Raw genomic sequence first — 21,795 nt, 5'->3', positions numbered from 1 at the left:
ATTTTTCATGTGTTGGCCTCGAAAGATGGCATCAAAAGCTATGTTGGCCATTTCCATCGTATCATCCTCCCCTTCTTGAAAAAGATTCGACCTCAAATCCATACCTTGCAAAATCAAAGGAAGGACAAGAGAACACAACTCCCTCATGGAATGAGGATTAGGATTAGCATAAACAATCATTTCATTATGCCAAGGTTACACATACTTGAAATATAACCAAGGATCCTTCGTGTTTAATATTAGAACTCTATTAAAGAATGCACAAAGGAGTTGGCTATGGAAATCACCAAGAGGTAAGGAAACCACAATGGTCATAATGGAATCACTAGGTACGTAAGGTAAGATTACCTTTACCTTAGGAGCCATAAGACACAATTTCTTCATCTCCTCTTTAAAAGACCACATCAAGAGTGGTGCCTCAATTGACATTAAAGTCCACAAAAAACGTTTAGCAATAGCACTCAAACAAGTGGACCAACCAACAAATATTCTACCTCCATATAAGGCAAATCCAAAACTATCATGGATATCATCATAAGCAAAGAGGTAGTATAGGAAGGAATCAAGTGTAAAGACTTCATCCAAGGTGCTATTTTCTATGAGAATTCCATTTGGCTCAAAAGACTTAGCACGTAATGTACACAAGGATGAAATCAAAGCATTTAAGCACATACAAATTCTTTCTTTCAAACAAATAGACAATTTGGCATCAACAAGTTGAGATTCACTGAAATTAAGCACAAGTGTGTCAAACAAAGATGCATATTTAGAAGCATTACTCTGAGAAGACAAGGACACTTTTGCCCTAGTATTTTCAAGAATGATATCACCTTTGAGAAGGAGGTCATCATCTATGCACACATATTGAAGAAGCGTATCAAACAAATGGATTTTATCCAAAGTAGTTACAAAAGAAGACTCTCTTCTTGACCTACAAGTGATAAAACCTTCGTCAAGGATGGAAACCCACAATGGTAAACTCTTTTGGAGCTTTTCATGGCTCCGCTTCTTCAAAGACCCTTCATCTTGGTTGGAGTTCTTCTCCTTACACCATGTTGCTCCTTCAAGTGAATTTTACATCCCTAAGAAAGACTTTTCATTATAGGGAAGGATACCAACATCCTTATTCAAACTTTGTTTGTCATGTAGACCAAGTAATAAGTTGGGTGTGCCAATATCATCATATCCACATTTGGCACTAGGTCAAATAGAAAGAGTGGACATAGACATGGGTCTAGACAACACTCTTTTTCCCCATAGGCTTTACCAAATCCAAAAGACATACTCTCTACAATAATATACACATCATAAAAAACAAATAGAGAGTAGAGAAAGGTATCACTCAAGTTAACTTCAACAAAGGTGTCCTCATGTATGTATTCACTACTAGTTTCAAAATCATCACTAGGAGTAATCTCAACAATAAGATCACACAAAGTAGAAGAGGAAGTAATTTCCAAAAAATGAACACTTTTTCTTTCAATAGAAGTACCCTTAAGAAGACACATACCACCACCATAGTCTAAGGGATTATTACTTAAGTCTTTACAAGAAGTAATCAATTCATCCTCATAGTCATTAAACGCGGCTGGGGTGTCATAACAAGGAGCACAACCACAATCAACTTTTAAGGAAAAATCATTTATTGGGTTTCTCAAGGATTCAAGAAAATCAAAATTATCATCACCCAATTGATTATTCTTTTCCAAGACCTCACATTCCTTTGCCTTAAGAGTACTCTCAACTTCCAAGAAGAGATTTCTATATTTAGGAGGAATGTTATCACACCATAGTGGGTTAGCATATAGGTTTTAGACTTTACGACAAGCTATACCTTCAACATTAATATCACCACTAGGTTTATTAAGAGTGATTGTACCATCTTCGAAAAAGATGTTATGCCTAAAGAAAGAAGGATCTATTTAGGGGGAAGATTTAGAACATGTAAGTTCACTTTATAAAGGAAATCGTCAAGTTCCAAAGAAGTTTCAAATACATAATCATCCCTATGAGCAAGGCAATCCATAGGATCTTTTGTAGAAAACATGATCAAGGGGTCACTCTTTTCTTCTTGACCAACACTTTTAATCTCTTTACTCACTTGAGGACTATTAATCACAACACACACATCCTTAAGTGGTGGGATAGTTTCACACATATGTTGATCAACACAATTTACATAAGATTATGTACTATCATTCTACACAATGGCTTCAACACTAGGTAGACACAAATTGATCTTACAAAAAAAGTCAATTTGGTCATCAATAAGATCAACTAGTGTATCCACAGTAACAATGGCTTCAACACTAGGTAGACGCAAATTGACCTTACAAGAAGAGTCAATTTGGTCATTAATAGGATCAACTAGTATATCCATACTCACAATACTCACATCATCAACAAGAGGCAAAAAATCAATAGACTCACATATAGGTAAGCTACTACTCACACTCAAGGGGCTACTAGATACACAAACATCATTCACATGCACAAAAGTGTAAGAGTAAGCTATTTTTCCTTGAAGTTCTTGAGCACATTCTTCTTTACCTTGATGTGAAGGTCCTCCACAAGCTTTGGAATCATCTAAGATTACCCTTGGCAAATATTTAAGGGGAATCTTCTATTTCGGAACTTTTTCTCCTTCGCTTGCTATATTGGTACTTATACAAATGTCCTTAAAAATAGAAGGACAAACAATGTTAGCTCGGTTTGGTGGCAACTCCCTCACTCCACTTCTGATAACCTCTCTTTTTCCACTCTTAGGTTGCTACCTTACACACCTTTACTCATCCCAATCTTTTGTCTCTCATTTTGATTTAGGTTGGAGTAAGTTGTCACATATCTTTGAGATTTGGGAAGAATAAATGGAAAGAGATAATTTCCTTATTGGTATTTTGCAATCTTGGTCCAATTTTTTACCTTTAGAACCTTATGCTGTGCAAACCAATTGGCACCTCAGCATAGATTTCCATGTTCCAAGGGGAATATATCGCACCATACCTCCTACTAGTACCCAAATTGGGTGAAGAAAACCTTCACTCTCTTAGAGACCTTATACCCATCCAAGAAGTATGGAACTCGAGAGGCTCTTGAGATATCCCTAGATAGTCAAACATGAGTGGAATGAAGTAGTTTCTATAGAACCAATCATCTATCACAATGAGGCATCCCATAACCTCACAAATTCTTACCTTTTTGGAGTGAACATTTCTTCTTGGATCAAGATTGTGAAGCTTAGTATACCCCATGGGCACATGAGTACCCCTCATAAGTTCTTTCAAGCCACTCTATGTTTGGCCAAACTTCCTTATGGATTCCCACCACAACGATGTCGGACCTTGAATATGTTTAAGGTCACACATAGCTCTTTCAACTTCACTCATATCATAATCCATAATCCATGAAGATCCTTTCACACTTTCATTCCCTATTAAGATAGTTTTTGGGAGTCAACTCTCTTATAAAGATTAAGAGGGTAGTATGATCTTGACTCCTACTATGCAATCTTATGTACCTTGGTTCCCACTTCCACATGTTTGGGCACTAGAACAAGAAGAATAAGATATAGTTGCATACTCTTTTCTTCTCATGGGACAACCTTCACTATAGCTAGTATAACCATTCACACCACTTCGTCTTTGATAAAAAGTACTATAAGGTGAGGAATATGAATCTTTATACTCCACATGTGCACTCTCACCATGATTCTCATAAGATTTGTAAGTGAATGAGCTATACCTTACATTTCTTTGGTGCTCAGAGTGGTAAGTGTAGTACTCCTCAATGACCCCATATTCATCATAAGAACAATCCCAACGCTCTTCATCATTCCTGTACTCACTTATAAGAACTAAACACCTTATTCATCTCACTTTCTCCTTCAAAATAGCAACCCTCATTCTTGTCCATATCTTGATCATGACTATATTTATAGCCTCCATAATCTCCATCATCGTCGTAGTCATAATATTCTTCACTTTAATCATAGCCTCCTATGTCGTAGTCATTATTATCTGAGTCTATTGAAAACATATTCTCATTTTATAGCCTTGTACCTACAAAATTAACAAACAAGTTTCGTAGTAAAGAACCTCACCAAAACTCTTATGAATTCACCTTTGTGATCCTCACAATTGGAGTGGCGAATGTTAAAAGTTGCTTGTACTTTGATGGATAATAAGGTGTCAATATCTACTTTACGGTTGGAGTGAATTCATGTTTGATCGACTCAAATAAAACAAAATCTACTAACGAACTTGAAACAAAGAACTTACATCAAATCAAAATGAGAAAAGCACACAAAGAAAGTAGATATGAAAGAAATAGATTCAACAACTAATTTACAACTAAGTAGGTGATTTCTAGTTGTTAATTAGCCATAGAATCAAGAAAAGAAACCAAATAATCAAAGAAATAAAACTTAGAACCTAAATTTGAGCTTAAGGTATTTTTTGAAGGTTGATGACATGGCTGCCTCAGATTGGACGTTGAATTTAGCTGAAATTTTAAGAGATTGCTTGTTTTTAATTTGAATTCAATCAATTTATTTAACTTAGAGGAGTGTTAGGCAGTTTTTGAATGGAAAAATACAAGAATTAGATCCTTTCAATTGATTCTTCAAAGTCAAGAGAGTTTGAATTTTCTTGTGGTCTCCCTCTTGTACTTTCTTTTGTCTTCTTCTTTTAGAATATTCCTCTTTGGATGCATTTTGATTGTTTCTTTCTTTGGAAGACATGGAATATGCTTGGAATATTCTTTGAGACAAGCAAGTACTGCACTTTCTTTCTCCTCCTTTATTAATCAAACAACCACTCTTTGGATGTTCTTCTTCAACAACATATGAAGAACATGAAGAACACCAAGAATATTCGAAAATGCAACCTTAGCCAAACGACCTTGAAATTGAATGATTTTTGATTTTTCAAGCTCACGTTAATCCCCCAAACTCAAAAACATATTTTTCAAGCCAAAATCTCGACAAAACCCTTCCAAAATTCGAGATCCACCATCAAAGTTCTTCAACTCAAGCTCAACAATGGTGAATGGCTCAAATCAACCCGGAATAAGCTTAAATTCAAGATTTAAAATCTATTAGTATTTGGGAATAAGGATCAAACACTAGACTCACACAAAAGACACAAAAATTCAAAGTCCATAGTTTTGGGCAAGGGAAAAAATGGGACAAAATTTACTTTTTTGTGATTTCTATTTTTTTGATACTCTTTTTTTGTTGATTTTTTAGATAACAACCCAAGATTGATTTCATAGGAATGAAATCGCCTTTATCTGATAACAAATGATACAAAACAAGATATGAAATAAAGAAATCTACCTAGGAAAGCAAAATCCAAAATAGTACAAGAAAGAAAAGATAGACAAATTGACATAAGAGACTACAAGGAAGTAAGAACCAATGAGTGTATCTACCTAGAATACCCCAAAATCATGTAGAATAAAACACCATGAGGTCACTACAAAGGGTATTAGATCCACCTTACAACCACCATTTTTAAGCAAGGTTCAACAAATGCTTTTCCAAGCAATCACACTCCCACGTAGTCTCATGAATACATCATGTAAAAATAATCATCAAAACTACCTAATGAAATATATAAGGAAAATATTTATATTAGTTTCCTTTTCAAAACTAACCTATTATAAAAAATAGCCCAAAAGTGGCTATTTCAGAAATGACCCACAAGGGCTCTTTATTCCTTGTGCCAAGGCTTTTCCAAAATGTCTTCCAAGCCTCAAGCAACCTTCCATACGTGGAGTTACTCTATTGAGTGATCAAAATGAGTCCTACATATATGTTTTTGTATCCTCGAGGTGACCCCAACTTGATTCTTAATGTGTTGGTCTCGAAAGATAGCATCAAAAGCTATGTTGGCCATTTGGATCGTATCATGATCACTTTTTTGAAATGCCCTTAAAAGAAAAAGAAATAATTTTTTATAAGCATAAATTATAATTTTAAGAGGTTAAAATGGGCTTTAAGAGAGTTAGATGGTTAATCAAGAAGACGTGAGTTGAAAAGCTACAACCAAAAATTATGTTTTGCCGATGCAAAAAAATGGCTCAATCCTGATATATGGATGGTCAATGTATACTTGCCTCAGGCACTGGTATACAAGAATAGAATATAAAGATTCCAAGGCCTATAAAAACTCGTATTGACGGTTGGGCCGAGATGTTAAAGCCTTACCAATATAGCCTATGGGTAGTAGAAAAGTCGGGGATGCCATCTAGCTCAAAAGTAAAGAAAATGGTCAAGTTTATGTATTTAAAAGATTTGTTAAAGCTTTTAGATATGCCCATGTGTTTTGCTTTATATTTTTTCAAATTTTTCATAATGCGTTTATTTATTTCATATAAATATACATTGTATTATTTTTGGATTGTTCTTCATACTAATACATTTCATGTATTGACCGTCCTCTAGCATATTCATTGTCTCATAATGTAGGTTTTGAGGATTAATCTCGTGGTCCAGTGCAACAGTAGGATTTCTATCAGTTTTAGAGTTGGTGAACCCTCCATTTTTGAAAGTCCTTTATTTATGATTTCAATTTCTTTCAGTTTTATGGTCCGGCCGAGGACATTGTCCCGTCCAAAACATCTACTTAGGATTATAGGCTTTGTAAACTAGATCTTAGTCTGTGTTGTGTTGTGACTTTATTTCCAGAGATTGTTTAGCGATTATTTAATAGACTTCTTGAAAACCTTATGATATTATATCGTATTGTTTTGAATAAATAATGCTTATGATAGTATGCTAAGGGGTCTCTTGGTCATTCATGGTTTGAGATGCCCATCATGGACAAGGCCTCGGCTTGGGTTGTGCTAAGCTTGGTATTAGAGCATGGTTCAAGGTCCAAGGGCTTATACAAAGTCGTGTCGAGTAGAGTTTCTTTTATGGGTGTGTAGCATTTCACACTTATAAGAGGGTGGCTAGGAGGTATTCAGAATGTATCCCCTTTTTCATGTCCTAGTTCGTGCTATAGAGTCTAGTGACAGTGAAATTTTGCTAACTTAAGACTTTTCACATTTTAGATCATGCCTCTCCAAAGATTTAATGGTCAGAGAAACTCAGTTGGAATCTCCATACCTACCAAGGAAAATGCCGAGGATGTCTATCCTACTTTCGACATGTAGACCCAGTGTAGGACTCATACTTCAACTTCACTGATACTCCTAGGGTCCCACTAGCCCCAACTAGTCCTCCTAAGGCTCTCCAGATGGGTATTAACTTTATGTATTCTACACAAAGAGAGGTCTGGAATGGTGAGTTTCATCAATCCATCACATGCTTTCTCATCTTGTGCTATCCCAGTCCCAATGATCTAGAAATGTTGTCTTTGTTATTGGATCTTTGGAGATCACTCAAACTAGTCAATTCAAGAGGTTGTACCCACCCACTTTTATGGGTTATAAGGTTGGGAAAGATCCTCAAGATTTTGCAGATGACATGGAGAAAATATTTAGAGTTATTCATGCTAGTGATACAGAAGAAGTAATGTTTTTTATCTACCAACTAAAAGGGGTGTCTTACCAGTGGTATGATAAGTGGGGAGAGTTATGAGATAAAAATATTGAACATGCAGTATAGGAGGAGTTTTCTAATATTTTCCTTGATCATTATTTCCCTCAAGAGTTGAGGGAATCTAAGGATGAGAAGTTTGTGAATCTAAAGAAGGGGAAAATAAGTGTCAAAGAGTATGTACTAAAGTTCACCCAACTATCTCTCTATGCTCCAGAACTAGTGTCTAATATAAGGTTTCTATGAGGAAGTTTGCATTTGATATTTCAAATGATTTGGTGTTAGAGTGTAAGGAGGAAATGTTGAACAATTACATAGACATATATAGGTTAGTAGTGTATATGGAAAAAGTAGAGAAATAGGAGAAGCGATAGGTAGAGGTGGAAGAGAGACAGAGTAAGAGGGCTAGATCTGCAGATTAGGATGCTAGTCTGTAGTAAGGTGGAAGGTAGGGTAAGTGTTATATGTTGTTTTTATGATGAGTTAATGACTACAAGGAACTAGGTTCCTGGATGTTTGAAGGAATAATATAGCCGACATGCATCTGCATAGCTTTGTTCGTTTGTGTAAAAAATTAGCAGGTGTTGCTTGTACTAATTAGAAGAACTGGTCCAATGAGGTTTAAGTCCTAATCACCACTCATCTATAAAATTAAAAAGATGCTACTTTGCAAATCTGTTTTTGTAAATTCAAAGAGTGAAGACAGGAAAAAGGCAAAAACCCAAGTTCAGTTTATGTTCTTGTCTTTGTAGTAAGCTAAAAAAGTGAGTGTTCTTGAGTCCTGATTTGTAATTGAACTACTCGTGATATAAGAGTAGTGTTTCTTTTATTAAGAGAAGTTCTCAGGTAGAGTTGCCTAAGTTTGAAACTGGTTAGGGTTAACCAATGTTGAGAAGTCTTGGCAAAGTTTCCAAGTTGAGGTTGTAGTAGAGTTACTACTAGCAGGAGGAGCCTAGAGTTAGGCTGAAATCATATCTGTAATCAAGAGGTTGATTATGGTGGACATGGGTTCTTGTGAGGGAAAGCCATAGTTTTTTCTCCCTTGAGCAAGGTGGTTTCCACATTAGGTCTTGTGTGTTGTTATTTTCCTGCACAACCTTCAGTTTTCCTTTACTTTATTGTTTGATTGCCGGTAATTAACTTTGAGAGACCTGGTCCCTAACTGTGTGGTGCAACCCCCAAGGGTTCTAACAATTGGTATTAGAGACAGTTCACTTTTAGAAGGTTTACATCTATAGTATTTTGGTTATCATGGCTGCTTTACCAAACCTAGAAGAAGGACAATCTATCTTTAGATAACTATTAGTTAATGGAGAGTACTATGGATAGTGGAAAACGAGGGTGTTTTACTTTATTATGGATGAGGATAGTGATTTGATAGACATAATTCTTGATGATCCTATTCAAAGAATGAGAGGTTACAAGGATAGTTGTTAAGAGCAGGAGGGAGTACAATGATAAAGGTGGAAAATGGATTGAAAAGAACTACAAGGTCAAGAAACTGCTTGTTTGTGAGATAGATCCTAATGAGTATAATAAGATTTCATCTTGTGAAAATGCCAAGGAAATCTAGAACTGCTTGAAAACTACCCATTAGAGGACTACAGATGTGAAAAGGGAAAATTTTTTAGCTTTAAAAGCTTCAAAATCAGAGCCAAATGAAGAAGACAGTGATATTGCCTACTTGGCAAAAAGAATTCTTAGAGCTATGAAGAAAAGTGATTAGTTCCAAAGAAGTGGAAGTAGCAATAGTAAAGGTGTCACTGTGGAGGTGCGTCACAAATGTAGTAGTCCTGAGCATTTCATAAAAGATTTTCCAATGGACAAAATAGACCATTAGGAGTATCTCAATATTGGAGGTGACACAGGAAAAAATAGGGACCAAGTCCCTATAAAATCAAGAATATAGATTGCAGTTGATTTTGTAGTTAAACAAGCCTTAGTTAGTTGGAATGAATCCTCCAGTGAATCTAAAAAGTTGAGAAGTTTGCAGATGTTTCCATTCTTGCAGTGGAGGATGAGAAAGTGATCTTTCATTCCTTGTTTACTTTTATGGCAAAAAATGGAGAAAATGAGGCAATACTTTCTGACCTTAAAGAAAACTTGGACAACTATTCTGCTAGAAAGATAAAAAGGCTTGCAAATGTGTTGGTTAACTCTATGTGTGAAATGATAGAGAAAAAATTTACTCTAGAAGAAAAAGTGGAAAGTCAAGAGCTTGAGTTAATTGCTCTAACTCTCCAAATATCTAAATCTGAAGAGCAGGTTACAAAGCTAGAATAAGAAAATTTAAGCTTAGTTAATAAATGGAGAAAGCTAATAGTGCTTGTGATAAAGAGAAAAACAATGCTATAGAAGGAAAGATAGAAGATTAGGAGCTTGAATTGATAACTTTCACTCTCAAATATCTGAAACTAAGTAATAAATTGCAAAGCTTAAAGTTGAAAATCTGAGCTTGATGGGTCAACTGTATAAAGTAGATACTTTTGAAAGTAAAGGTAAGAAAGAATCATCAAATTTTTAGGTTGTGCTTGACAAAAAATTGGAGAATTCCTAAAAACATCTCATGTCTTCCCTTCAAAAGAATGAGGAGTCGGAGAGGGACCTGGTTTGTATAAGGGATGAACTCATAAAATCCGTTTAGTTGACTTCATCCTCACAAACCCTTCTAACCTAACTGGTTAAGGAGTTAATATTTATAAGGGCCTTGATTATCGGCACAAAACTTAATCTTCTAGGTCACAAGGTAAGGTTGTTCAATATGTTAAAAAAAGTATATAAATCATTGTGCACTCACTGTAGAAGAGATGGATAGATGAAAGAAGATTGTAAAAACTAGCTCAGAGCAAGAATGACAAATGTTGGATATCTTCACCAAGAGAGCACCTATCCTGATGATTTAAGACCTTGTAAAAACATAAAGAATCTTACATTACCTAGATGGAAAAGAAGGATTTAACCATACATCTGTTCTCCTACTAGGAAATAAAACTCAAATGGAATCCCAAGTCTAACAAATGATTGTAAGTACAGGACAAAGAAAGGGTTTTCAATCAAAATAATCTTCTTGATATGAAATTGTTCAAGCCGATGAATGGAAGGGGTCAAAAATTACATACAACTGATAAAAATAGTCAAGAGCCTAATAATGTAGAAAAATATGATGAATGATAATCCAAGATCTCAATCACGAACATTAGCTCAAATAGAAGAATTCCAAGAAGTGTCTAGTCAAGATTGTATAGGACCTGGTCCCAGTGAAATTCATCTTATAGGATCAAGCTTCAAGCACATATCCTCTTATCTCCCTGGACATTCTAACTTCTAAGGGTGTGCATCGGTAGGTTTGATTCGGTTTTATATATTATCGGTTTTTGATTTTTAAATATACTAAACTAATAACCAAACCAATAAGATATTTTTTTTTATCAATTTTTGATTTATCGTTTTCTAGTTCTTAACGGTTTGGTTTTTGGTTTAACCGATAAGAAAATACTCATAAAATAGAAATAGTAGTAACTAACATGAAAAAAAATTGAATTGTAGTTGCAACCAAAAATCCTACATGATGTTTTTTAATTTACAAGAATCATCAAGTTTTGACTAAATGTTGTTAGGAGAAATTAAGAGTTTGTATTATTGAAATAATAAGTTTGTTAGTTTGTAGAAATTAAAGAGAAATATATCTGTATATATATATATATATGTATATTTTCTTATTGGGTTATTGGTTAAGAAAAAATAAAACCGAACCAATAACCTAATAATTTTTTTTATAAAACCATTAAAAAATCGTTAACCCAATAAACCAATAACATTTTTATCGGTTCGATTTATCGGTCGGTTTGATTTTTACACACCTCTAACTTCACATCTTGTGGGAAGAGTGTACAAAAGAGCCTAAGTTAGAAATCTCATGGCTTTTTCAGCATTCTTATCCCAAAGATGGGCTTATAAAGATGTGAAAGTAGATGACAAGTTCAAAGAAATGCAGAAGTAAATCTGGACATTTAAGGAATGCCAAGTGTAGGACCTGGTTCTTAGAACTATTTCTAGAACAAGTTATTGTATAATGTGGTATAATGAATCTAACAAGTTGATGTTGGGATTGATCCGATTAGCCTCAACTACTATTAAGTGAATCAGTGTCTCCTCACAAAAATTGGCAAGTTTAGTAGGCAGGTATCCTTTGTAAATTAGGTACTTGGTGGTCTAACTCAAGACCATACCTTTGCATGTTCTACCCATGGGAACAACTTTGAAGGTGGACAAATGTGACAAGCACAAAGTTAAAGATTCGCACAAACTAGAGAGGGACCTAGTCCCATCTCTTAGGTTTGTATCTTGTATGAGAAAATATTGTTTGTTGTTAATAAAAAGCCACGTTCTCCTTGTCCTTGTGTCAGAAAAAGGTTGTCCTATTCTAAAATAGAAGCTGAGTCACCTAAAATCTGAAATTGATCATATCCTGTCCCCACAAGAAAACCCTTCCTGGTGCTGATTATTTATTAAATTTTTTTGCACTCACTTTTTCTCGTATCAAAAAGGAAAATCCAAATTCCAAATAGCCCTTCTAAGGAAAAAAACCTTCCTGATGGCTGCAGCTTTCCCATTTTCAAGTCCTTTAAGGGATTCTAAGATTAGCATAGTTAAAAATACCTTACCAAACCTTCCTAAAAACATACTTTTGTTCTTAATCTTCCAAATCCTAACTCCTTCATCACTCAACATGTTGATGAAGAATCATCCCTGAATTCTTAAAACTGTTCTGATAAAGTTGTGATAGATAAAACCTGGGTTGCTGAAAACCTTATTTTGTTGTCCAATAGCCCAGGAAAGAGCATAGTTTGATCACAGGAAAACCAATGTCAGTAAAACACTAAGAATTTTTTGAAAATAGTTTGGAATTTTTACTGAGAAACTGCTGACCTTGAGGGACTTGGTTCCAAGAAAAGGAATGTAGTTAAAAGAGAATTTGTGATCACTTATACTAGGAGAAATGATAGGGAGAATAGTAAGGTTGTATCCAAGAAATTAGAAATAGGTTCTTGAAAAATCAAATGGTGTTAATTGGAAGGATTTTTGATTCAAATGTGCTAACAAAACCTGGTATGATGGAACTTGTTAAGTTGGTAAAACATCAAGCCTAGATGCATTTCATGGAAGGACCTATTCCCACTATTTTTATTAGATAGTCAGAGAGTTCTATTTCACTTTGGAATTCTTAGAAGATATGTTGAATCTAACTGCATAGGTCCAAGAAAAGAAAATAAAGTTGAATGAAGAAACACTGGGAAGGGTTTTGGAAGTTCTCATATATAGTGTGAGAATTGTCTCAAAGCAACTTCCTTTAATAGAACTTTTATCTAATTCATCAAAGGTCAAAGGAAAATCTATGTCTGCAGTGAATAGGAAATCACTCAAGAGTGTGTTTCAACAGGTCTTTGACTTTGTGAACAAGGTGATTCTACCTAGATCATAAAAGAAAAGAATTGCCTTAGATTTGTATGTGATGGAATTCCTTAGAAGCTTTGAATTCATTAATCTAGTTGCTTTAATGATGAAAGACAATCACAAAGTGGTTCTTGGAAAAAATAGAAAACATGGAATGCCTTATGGATATTGTTAAATAAGGTATTTGACCAATTTGGTATTATCTATGAAAATGAAACATAAGGGACTGTGTTACAAATACTTGGTGTGAAGACATTAGTCAAAACAGAATGTATTAAATTGGGTAGAATTTCTCATAACGAGATTAACAAGACAATAGAAGAACTGAAGTTCAACTTAGATGCCAAGGATGAAGAAATTAGGAAGCTCCAGGTGACCATTCAATATCTCTCTAAAAGAAGACCATGTGTCTCTTGAAGGATCAGAACTAGAATACTGAATTGAATAATAGAGTGTCAATATTAATTAATGAGGTCTTTAGCCTGAATATAGAGATAAGGCATCTCAATAACAAACCCAAACCTACTCCTTCATAATTTTTTTCTCAGTCCTTCACTTGTTAATCCTTCATGATTCCTGTGGTTGTTTCCCTAGAACATTTAATTTATACACTGGAGTGATACTTATCCTATTTTTTTAAGTGAATCTTTGCTTTTTGTGTTTATTTGTTCCCTTTAAATTGCAAAGTTATTATTCATGTTAGTATTGCCCCAGCGGCCATGAGTTAACTAATTTATGTTTATTTTAATCTTGGTTTACTGTACTCACTTTTCAATGATTCCAAAAGGGGAATATGAGTTTATGTAGTAAGGACCAGGTACCAGGCACAAATATAGTGGAATTGAGGAAGATTCTTATGATGAGTTGAGTTACAGATTAAAATGGCATGCAAATAGTGGGAAGTAAGTGATGTGATGAATAGATGAATGAAGGAAGACATAATGATGTGGGAAGTTTGCAAATTAACTAAATGAATAATCCTACATGATAACAGGGGAAGCAGTAAAGCAAATGTGCTAATGTGATTTGAGTTTTTGCTGAAAATGACAACAAGGGACCAAGTCTCTTTGTTGCATGATAGTGGAAACATGATAATAAGGGGAATATTCTTATTTAAAGTGGTAATTACATTGCTTAAATATGTTGGATGTGTATTGATGATTAAAGATTTATGGTTGATTTGTCATCATCTAAACAAGGGGAAATTACTATATGTAGTTTTGATAATGAGAAGATGACTACAAGGGACCAAGTCCTTGGATGTTCGAAGCAACAATACAACTGGCACGCGTCTGTACAACTTTATCTGTTTGTGTAACAAACTATCAGGTGTTGCTTTTACTAATTAGGAAACCTGGTCAACTGAGATTTTATTCATAATCATTACTCATCTATAAAAGAAAAAAAGATGTTTCTTCATCAAATATTTTTTTGTAAATTAAAAGAGTGAAGAGAGGAAAAAGGTAAAAAACCAAGTTCATCTCATGTTCTTATCTTTGTAGCAAGCTAAAAAAGTGAGTGTTCTTGAGTCTTGATTTGTAATTGAAATGTAGTGTTTTCTTTAGTTGAAAGAAGTGTTCAGGTAGAATTGCATAAGTTTTAAACTGGTTAGAGTTAACCAGTATTGAGGAGTCTTGGCAGAGTTGCCAAGTTGAGGTTGTAATAGAGTTACTACTAGCAGGAGGAGCCTAGATTTAGGATGAAATCATTTCTATAATTAACACATTGATTACAGTGAATTTCTTGGGTGCTTGAGAGGGCAAGCCATTGTTTTTCCTCCTTTGAGCAAGGGGGTTTGCAACGTTAAATCTTGTGTGTTGTCATTTTCCTACACAACCTTTTGTTTTCCTACACTTTAGTGTTTGTTTGTTTGTGATTGACTTTGAGGGACTTGATCCCTCACTATGTGGTGCAACCTCCAAGAGTTCCAACAACTGGTATTAGAGCTAGTTCACTCTAAAAGGTTCACACCTAAAGTATTTTGGTTATCATGGCTGCTCCACCAAACTTGGAAAAAAGGGTAATCTACCTCTAGACCACCTAGATTTAATGGACAGTACTATGGATAGTGGAAACGAGGATATTTGACTTTATTATGGCTGAGGATAGTGAGATGATGGACATAACTCTTGATGGTCCTCATGTTCCTGTTAAAGAAGTCAAAGAAGGAGAGGTTACTAGGATGGTTGTTTAAAAAGGAGCGAGTACAATGATAAAGATGAAAAAAGGAATGAAAAGAACTACAAGTCCAAGAAACTACTTGTTTGTGGGATAGGTCCTGATGAGTATAACTAGATTTCAACTTGTGAAAATGATAATAAAATCTGGGACTACTTGAATACTGCTGATAAGGGAACTACAAATATGAAGCATTTTAAAGTTGACATGATGACAATACCGTATCAAACCCTCACTATGAAAGAAGAAAGGACAATCCAGGAAATGCATACAAGATTCACTTCCATCATAAACGAGCTACACTGCTTAGGAGAAGGGATTCCACTGTATAAGCAAGTGAGGAAGATTCTTGGTGTTCTTCCTAAGTAATGGGAAAGCAAAGTGGATACTATAACTGAGGAAAGAAACCAGAAAACCCTTACTATGGATGAACATATTGGAACCTGAAAACCTATATGAACTCAAAAAACAACAAAGACAAGAGAAGAAGGAAGTAAAAAAGGAAAATTCTTTGGCTTTAAGAGCTTCAAAATCAGAGACAAATGAAGAAGACACTGATGTTTCTGACTTGGCAAAAAGAATTGTTAGAGATGTGAGGAAAAGTGGCCAGTTCTAAAGAAGTGAAGGTAACAACAATAAAGGTGTCACTGTGGAGGTGTGTCACAAATGCGGTAGTCTTGAGCATTTCATAAAAAATTGTCCAATGCAAAAAATGGACCATCAATAGTATCTCAATGCTAGAGGTTACAAAGAAAAGAATAGGGACCAGGTCCCTATAAAATTAAAAAGACAGGTTGCAGTTGATTTTTTACTTAAACAAGTCTTCGCTGGTTCAGGTGACTCCTCCAAAGAATGTGATGAAGTTGAGAAGTCGGTAGATGTTTCCCTATTTGTAGTGGAGGATGAGAAAGTTATCTTTGATTCCTTATTTGATTTTATAGAAAACACTGAAGATGAAGAAGAAAATGAGGCAACATTTTCTGACCTTAAAGAAAACTTGGACAACTATTATGCTAGAAAGATAAAAGGGCTTGCAAATGTGTTGTTGACTCTATGTGTGAAATGATTGAGAAAAAAATTGCTCTAGAAGAAAAAATGAAAAGTTAAGATCTTGAGTTAATTTTTTTGACTCTCCAAATATTTAAAATTGAAAAGAATATTACTAAGTTAAAACCAGAATATTTAAGCTTAGTTAATCAACTAGAGAAAGCTAATAGTGCCCGTGATAAAGAGAAAAACAATGCTCTAGAAAGAATGGTAGAAGATTAGGAGCATGAATTGATAGCTTTGACTCTTCAGATGTCTGAAATTAAGCCAAAAGTTGCTAAGCTCAAAGTTGAAAATCTGAGCTTGGTGGGTCAACTGGATAAAGTAAAAGCTTTTGAGAGTTAGGGAAAGAAAAAAACATCATAGATTTGGGTTGAGCTTGAAGAAAAATTGAAAGATTCCCAAAAACATCTTATGTCTATACTTTATAAGAATGAAGAGTTGGAGAGGGACCTGTTCCGTCTAAGGGAAGAACTCAAAAAATCCCTTCAGTGGACTTCATCCTAACAAATCCTTTCTAACCTAACTGGTCAAGGAGTCAAAATTTGTAAGGGCTTTGGGTATCAACACAAAACTCAATCTTCTGGGTCACAAGGTAAGGTTTTTCAAAATTAAAAAAAAAGCATATAAATTCTTGTGCACTCACTGTGGAAGAGAAAAACAGCTGAAAGAAGATTGTCAAAACTGGCTCAGGGCAAGAATAACAGATATTAGATATGTTCACCAGGAGAGCACCTATCCGTAAGATTTAAGACCTTGGAAGAACAAGAAGAAGCTTAATTACCGAGATGGAAAGAGAAGAATTTAATCACACCTTTGTCCTCCTACTAGGAACTCAAACTCAAATAGATTCCCAAATCTAGAAAATAATTGTAAGTGCGAGAAGGAGAAGGGGTTTGCAATCAGAGCAATCTTCTTGATATGAAATTGCTCAAGGCTATGAATGGAAGGTCCAATTATATTCTCTTTCCCAAGACACTTCAAGGAGAAGGTGCATTATGTAAATAGGTAAAAAGGGTAAAAAATTGCATGTAGCTAATGAAAATAGTCAAGATCCTAATAATGCAGAAGAAAATGATGAATGATGAGCCAACATCTCAATAACAAACATCAACTCAAATAGAAGAATTTCAAGAAGTGTCTTGTCAAGATTTCACAAGGAATTGGTCCCGGTGGAATTCATCTTAGAGGATCACACTGCAAGCACATATCCTCTTATCGCCCTAGTCATTCTAACTTCACATCTGGAGGAAAGAGTGAAAACAAGAGCTTCAGTCAGAAATATCATGGCTTTTTCAATATTCCTATCCTAAAGATGAGCTCACAAAGATGTGAAAGAAGCTGACAAGTTCAATGCAATACATAAGGAAATCTAGACATTTGAAGAATGCCTAGACTAGGACCTAGTCCTCAGACCTATTTATAGAAAAGTCGTGGTATGATATGGTATTATTAATCTAACAAGTTGATTCTGGGATTGATTAGATTAGCTGGACCTACAATTAAGTGAATCAGTGTCTCCTCACAAAAATTGGCTCTGTTTAGGAGGCAGGTATCCTTAGTAAATTAGGTACTTGTTGGTCTAACTCAGTACCATAGTTTTGTAGGTATACACCTATGGGACAACTTTGGAGGTGGACAAATGTGAAAAGCACAAAGTTGAAGATGGGACATCACACGAGTACGAATACTAGTTATGATAATAATATTTGTTACATAATAGATGCAAAAGTAACTCATTGGAACATACATATGTGACTGTAAAGGTTAATGGTAGTGGCTTCTATGAATAGTTGACTACATAGAATACAACATAAACATTGAAAAATCTCATTGAGCTTGCAATCTATTGAGAATTTTCATCTTTAGTCTTAAGCTTGTAAATTATATACCATTCAATCATTTTTTGGGTTACCAGATTAGTGAAAATAGGACTCTCTTGTGGAAAAAGTGATGGTGGTGGAGGAGGATTGATTATGGTGGTTGTTTAATTAGGTTATGTATAGTTGCTACTATGTGTGTGAGAGAGACAAGGTGATGTTGTAGTAGAAGAGTACTGGCTTTATGTGTGTTGGGATTACTCTAGCCCTCTTTTTTTCCTCTTGCTTGTAGTTAATCAAGGGGGAGGTGACAATGATGTTACCAAATATTCAGTCACAAACTACCATACGGTCTACTCTCTGGAACATCGCATCGACCGCCAATCTAGACTTGGAAAACTACACCTTAAAGTCATTGCACTTAATGCTCGAAATGCAAAATATAAATCAAATTATTTTCCTGTAGTGATTAGGAGAATTAACGAAGCAAAAGCTATAATATTGATATTTGCTACAGGGAAAGTTGTTATTATTGGTATCAAAATTGAAAAGTTGTTATTATTGGTATCAAAATTGAAAACGAGTTCAAGTTTTCAATGTGGAAAAATGCTAGAATTGTGCAAAAACTTCATTTTTCTAGAGTCAAGCTTAAGGAAAGATCAAGTTCCTGCACAATTCTAGAATATAAACTAACGGTTGATGTGAAGTTCTGGAGAGTAGTCGGTATGGTAGTTTGTGACTGAATATTTGGTAACATCATTGTCACCTACCTCCCCTGCTTAACTAATCACTACTCAAACAAGCTAGAGGGGAACAAGAGGGTTAGAGTTAGCCAAGTACATATAAAATTAGTACTCTTCTATTACAATATCACCTTATCTCTCTCTCACACACCGTAGTAACCATACATAATCTAGCCAATCAAGCACCATAACCGATTCCCCCCCCGCCCCCCCCAATCACCTTTTTTCACAAGAGAATTCTATTTTCACTACTCCGGTAACCCAAAAGAAAATTTGAATTGTATACAATTCACAAGTTTAAGACTCAGGAGAAGATTTATCGATGGATTTCAAGCTCAATGTGATTTTTCAATGTTTATATTATATGCTATGTAGTCAGCTATTCAGAGAAACCACTTCCATTAACCTTTTCCTTCACACATGTATGTTTCAATGAGTAACTTTTCCATTTGTTTTTTACTCGCATGCATGGACATGTAGCAATATTATTATCATAACTAGTATCCGTACCAGTGTGATGTCCGGTAGTTATAAAAAAAAATTAAAATAATATAATAGAACATTTTAATCAAAATATCAATATGAAAAGTTTTACTTTCTTATTTTTAACCAAAGAGAACTTGAGATAATTAAGAACATATTCATTGGCATATTTAGAACCACAAACTAGAAAAGTGGACTTCAAGGTAGACGAGTCATAAACATGTTATAGATTGTCAAGCTCTAGATATAATCGTCTTTACTTTATTGATAACATAAGTATAACAATTTATGAGTAGCATTAAGCAAAATAAGTGGCAACATTATTTTCATGATTTGAGCATTAATACTTGAGGGTAAATGAGATCATGAGATGCTTTTCCAGAATACTTCCTTCTTTGTAAAGTATCAATTCTTCCATTTCAATCAACGTTTTCTAAATTCCATGATAAAAGACCTATACATTAGAACTATTCAAACTAGAACAATTTCAATCCCATAAAAATCATAACTTTATACAAGTCCAAGTCAACAAACCATTTTCTTTTCAAGAAATGCATAAATGCATTCCTTCAATTCAAATATACCCATTAAAGGAATAAATTAAAAATAGATTTGGATTTATATCTTCACTGTATAAAACCTAAGTGTATTGTATATCTTCGACGCACAAAACATCCCTTTTCACTTCTAAAAAAATCACTTTTTTCTAAATACTACTTAGTGAATTCCCAAGAAACTACATCGTTGAAGTTGTGTCATGATTAATGAGACTGGAAATTTACTATTTCAAAAAGAACAAACCAAAAAGAGGGCACCACAAATTCCAAAAATCTAAATCCATTTTTTCAAAATCAACAAATTCTTATAAATGGATGAAACCCTAAATGTGAGAGTAAAGAAAATAAATTTACCTTGGAGAATTGAAATTTAACTTAAGGTCAGACATGGAGATGATGATGGCGATGGCAATGGCAACACAAGACAATTCAACTTGAGGTTGAAGATGGGAGAAACCCAGAAACAATGGTGATGATGATGACGATAAATTGAGGGCAGAAAAGCGAGAGAATCGATTATTGTCGTAGTAGTTCTTGAGAGAAGCGAAAAAATTGACTGAGTCAATTGTTTTCGTTGATATCAAGAGGAGAAAAGAAGTTATGTTCTAGAGAAAGAGAAAACGAATTGTGAGACTAAATTGAAAAAATGGTAAAGTGAGATATGCTTTTTGATTGACCTAGTTTTGCATTTTGAAAAGTTTTAAGAGTTTTAAAAATTACATTTTGTGCCCCCAATACCAATTTTATTTTTAACACTTATTGTCACCCTACACTCAATTTTCTCTACATAAATGAACAAGGGCTTAGACCTGAATGTTGGGCCTGACTTTCAAGTTAATCATCTGGAAACTTGGTCTAGAACTAGGGACCTTAACAATTTTTTTTTCTAAATAAGAAAAGATGACATTTCTAAACTAGTCATAAATTCTTTTATCTTCATATAGGAAAATCGAAAGTTGCAACTTTGTGAATCTAATTTGGGCATGACAATAAATAGGAACCCTTCTTTTCGTTTTTTCCCTTCATAGGCAATTTAATTTACATATTTTTCATGATTTATTGTACTGAATAGAAGGTTGTTGGTAAATAGAGAAGCACTTTGAGACATCAAAAGCCAGCTTAGTTGTGGATGTGCTTAATTATTTTAAATCATGTTGCCTAGTTTTGTTATTGTGAAGTCATTGACTTTGCCTTCTTATTATCCTTTTCTTACTTAACCAACCAAAAAACAATTAGTTTAGCTTAATTTGAGATCTTCTCTATTAGCTTTCTGATAAGAAACATTTTTTTTTTACTCGAAATACTTGTTAATGTTGTAGGTGGCTTTGTTGTTGAGGTGGGAAACTATTTGTGCAAGTGCATCTATCCTAAGATTGAAAATACCATCTATTTCTCATCAAAAATTAAAATTCTAAGAAAGGAAATGAGAGGCTAAATAAACTTCGAGATGATATCAAAGGTAAGGTGGAAGGAGCCGAGGGAGAAGGCTATAGACAAAAATTAGATATTTCCAAGTGGATCGAAGATGTTAGCAAGCTGAAGAATGACTGGGAGCTTAAGCCAGAAAGCATTGCAGTGGTGAAGAAGTCTCCACTCAAGCACACAACATCTGAGATAAACTTTTCAAGCTATAAAGGTTGGAGAAAATTTTGGATCCAACTTGGTGGTAGAAAATTATTTGATGAAAAAAGTTGAGTTCATCCTGGTACCATTAATACGAGGTTAGTCAACACCAACAAGAAATCTTCACAAAATCCTAGAACTATTAGAAGCTAATAAGATTGGTAATCCTAAATTTTTTAGAGTTTGGAAATAGCTAAATTCCTTACTTGAATATTATTGAACACTATATTTGAGTTACAAAAATGAATGAGTTAAATCGGCGAATATGCCTTTTGTAATTGTTGCCTTTGCCTTGGGTGTGTCACTATAATTTTTTCTTTGCCTCTAATTACTAAATTTATCTGATT

General features: G+C 34.4%; 1 long non-coding RNA gene across 2 annotated transcripts in view; it reads right to left on the bottom strand.

The window, feature by feature from the left end:
• The window catches only part of LOC124892629, a 60,708-nt gene extending 40,211 nt beyond the window's left edge, over positions 1–20,497 (bottom strand). For both annotated transcript variants that reach the window (XR_007050349.1, XR_007050350.1), the window contains exon 1: positions 20,180–20,497. This is a non-coding gene — a long non-coding RNA (uncharacterized LOC124892629). The remainder of the gene's footprint in view (positions 1–20,179) is intronic.
• Between the last annotated feature and the right edge of the window lie 1,298 nt (positions 20,498–21,795).

Source organism: Capsicum annuum, unplaced genomic scaffold (assembly GCF_002878395.1).
Source record: "Capsicum annuum cultivar UCD-10X-F1 unplaced genomic scaffold, UCD10Xv1.1 ctg4906, whole genome shotgun sequence".
Lineage (NCBI taxonomy): Eukaryota > Viridiplantae > Streptophyta > Magnoliopsida > Solanales > Solanaceae > Capsicum > Capsicum annuum.
This window is presented reverse-complemented; position numbering and strand designations above follow the sequence as displayed.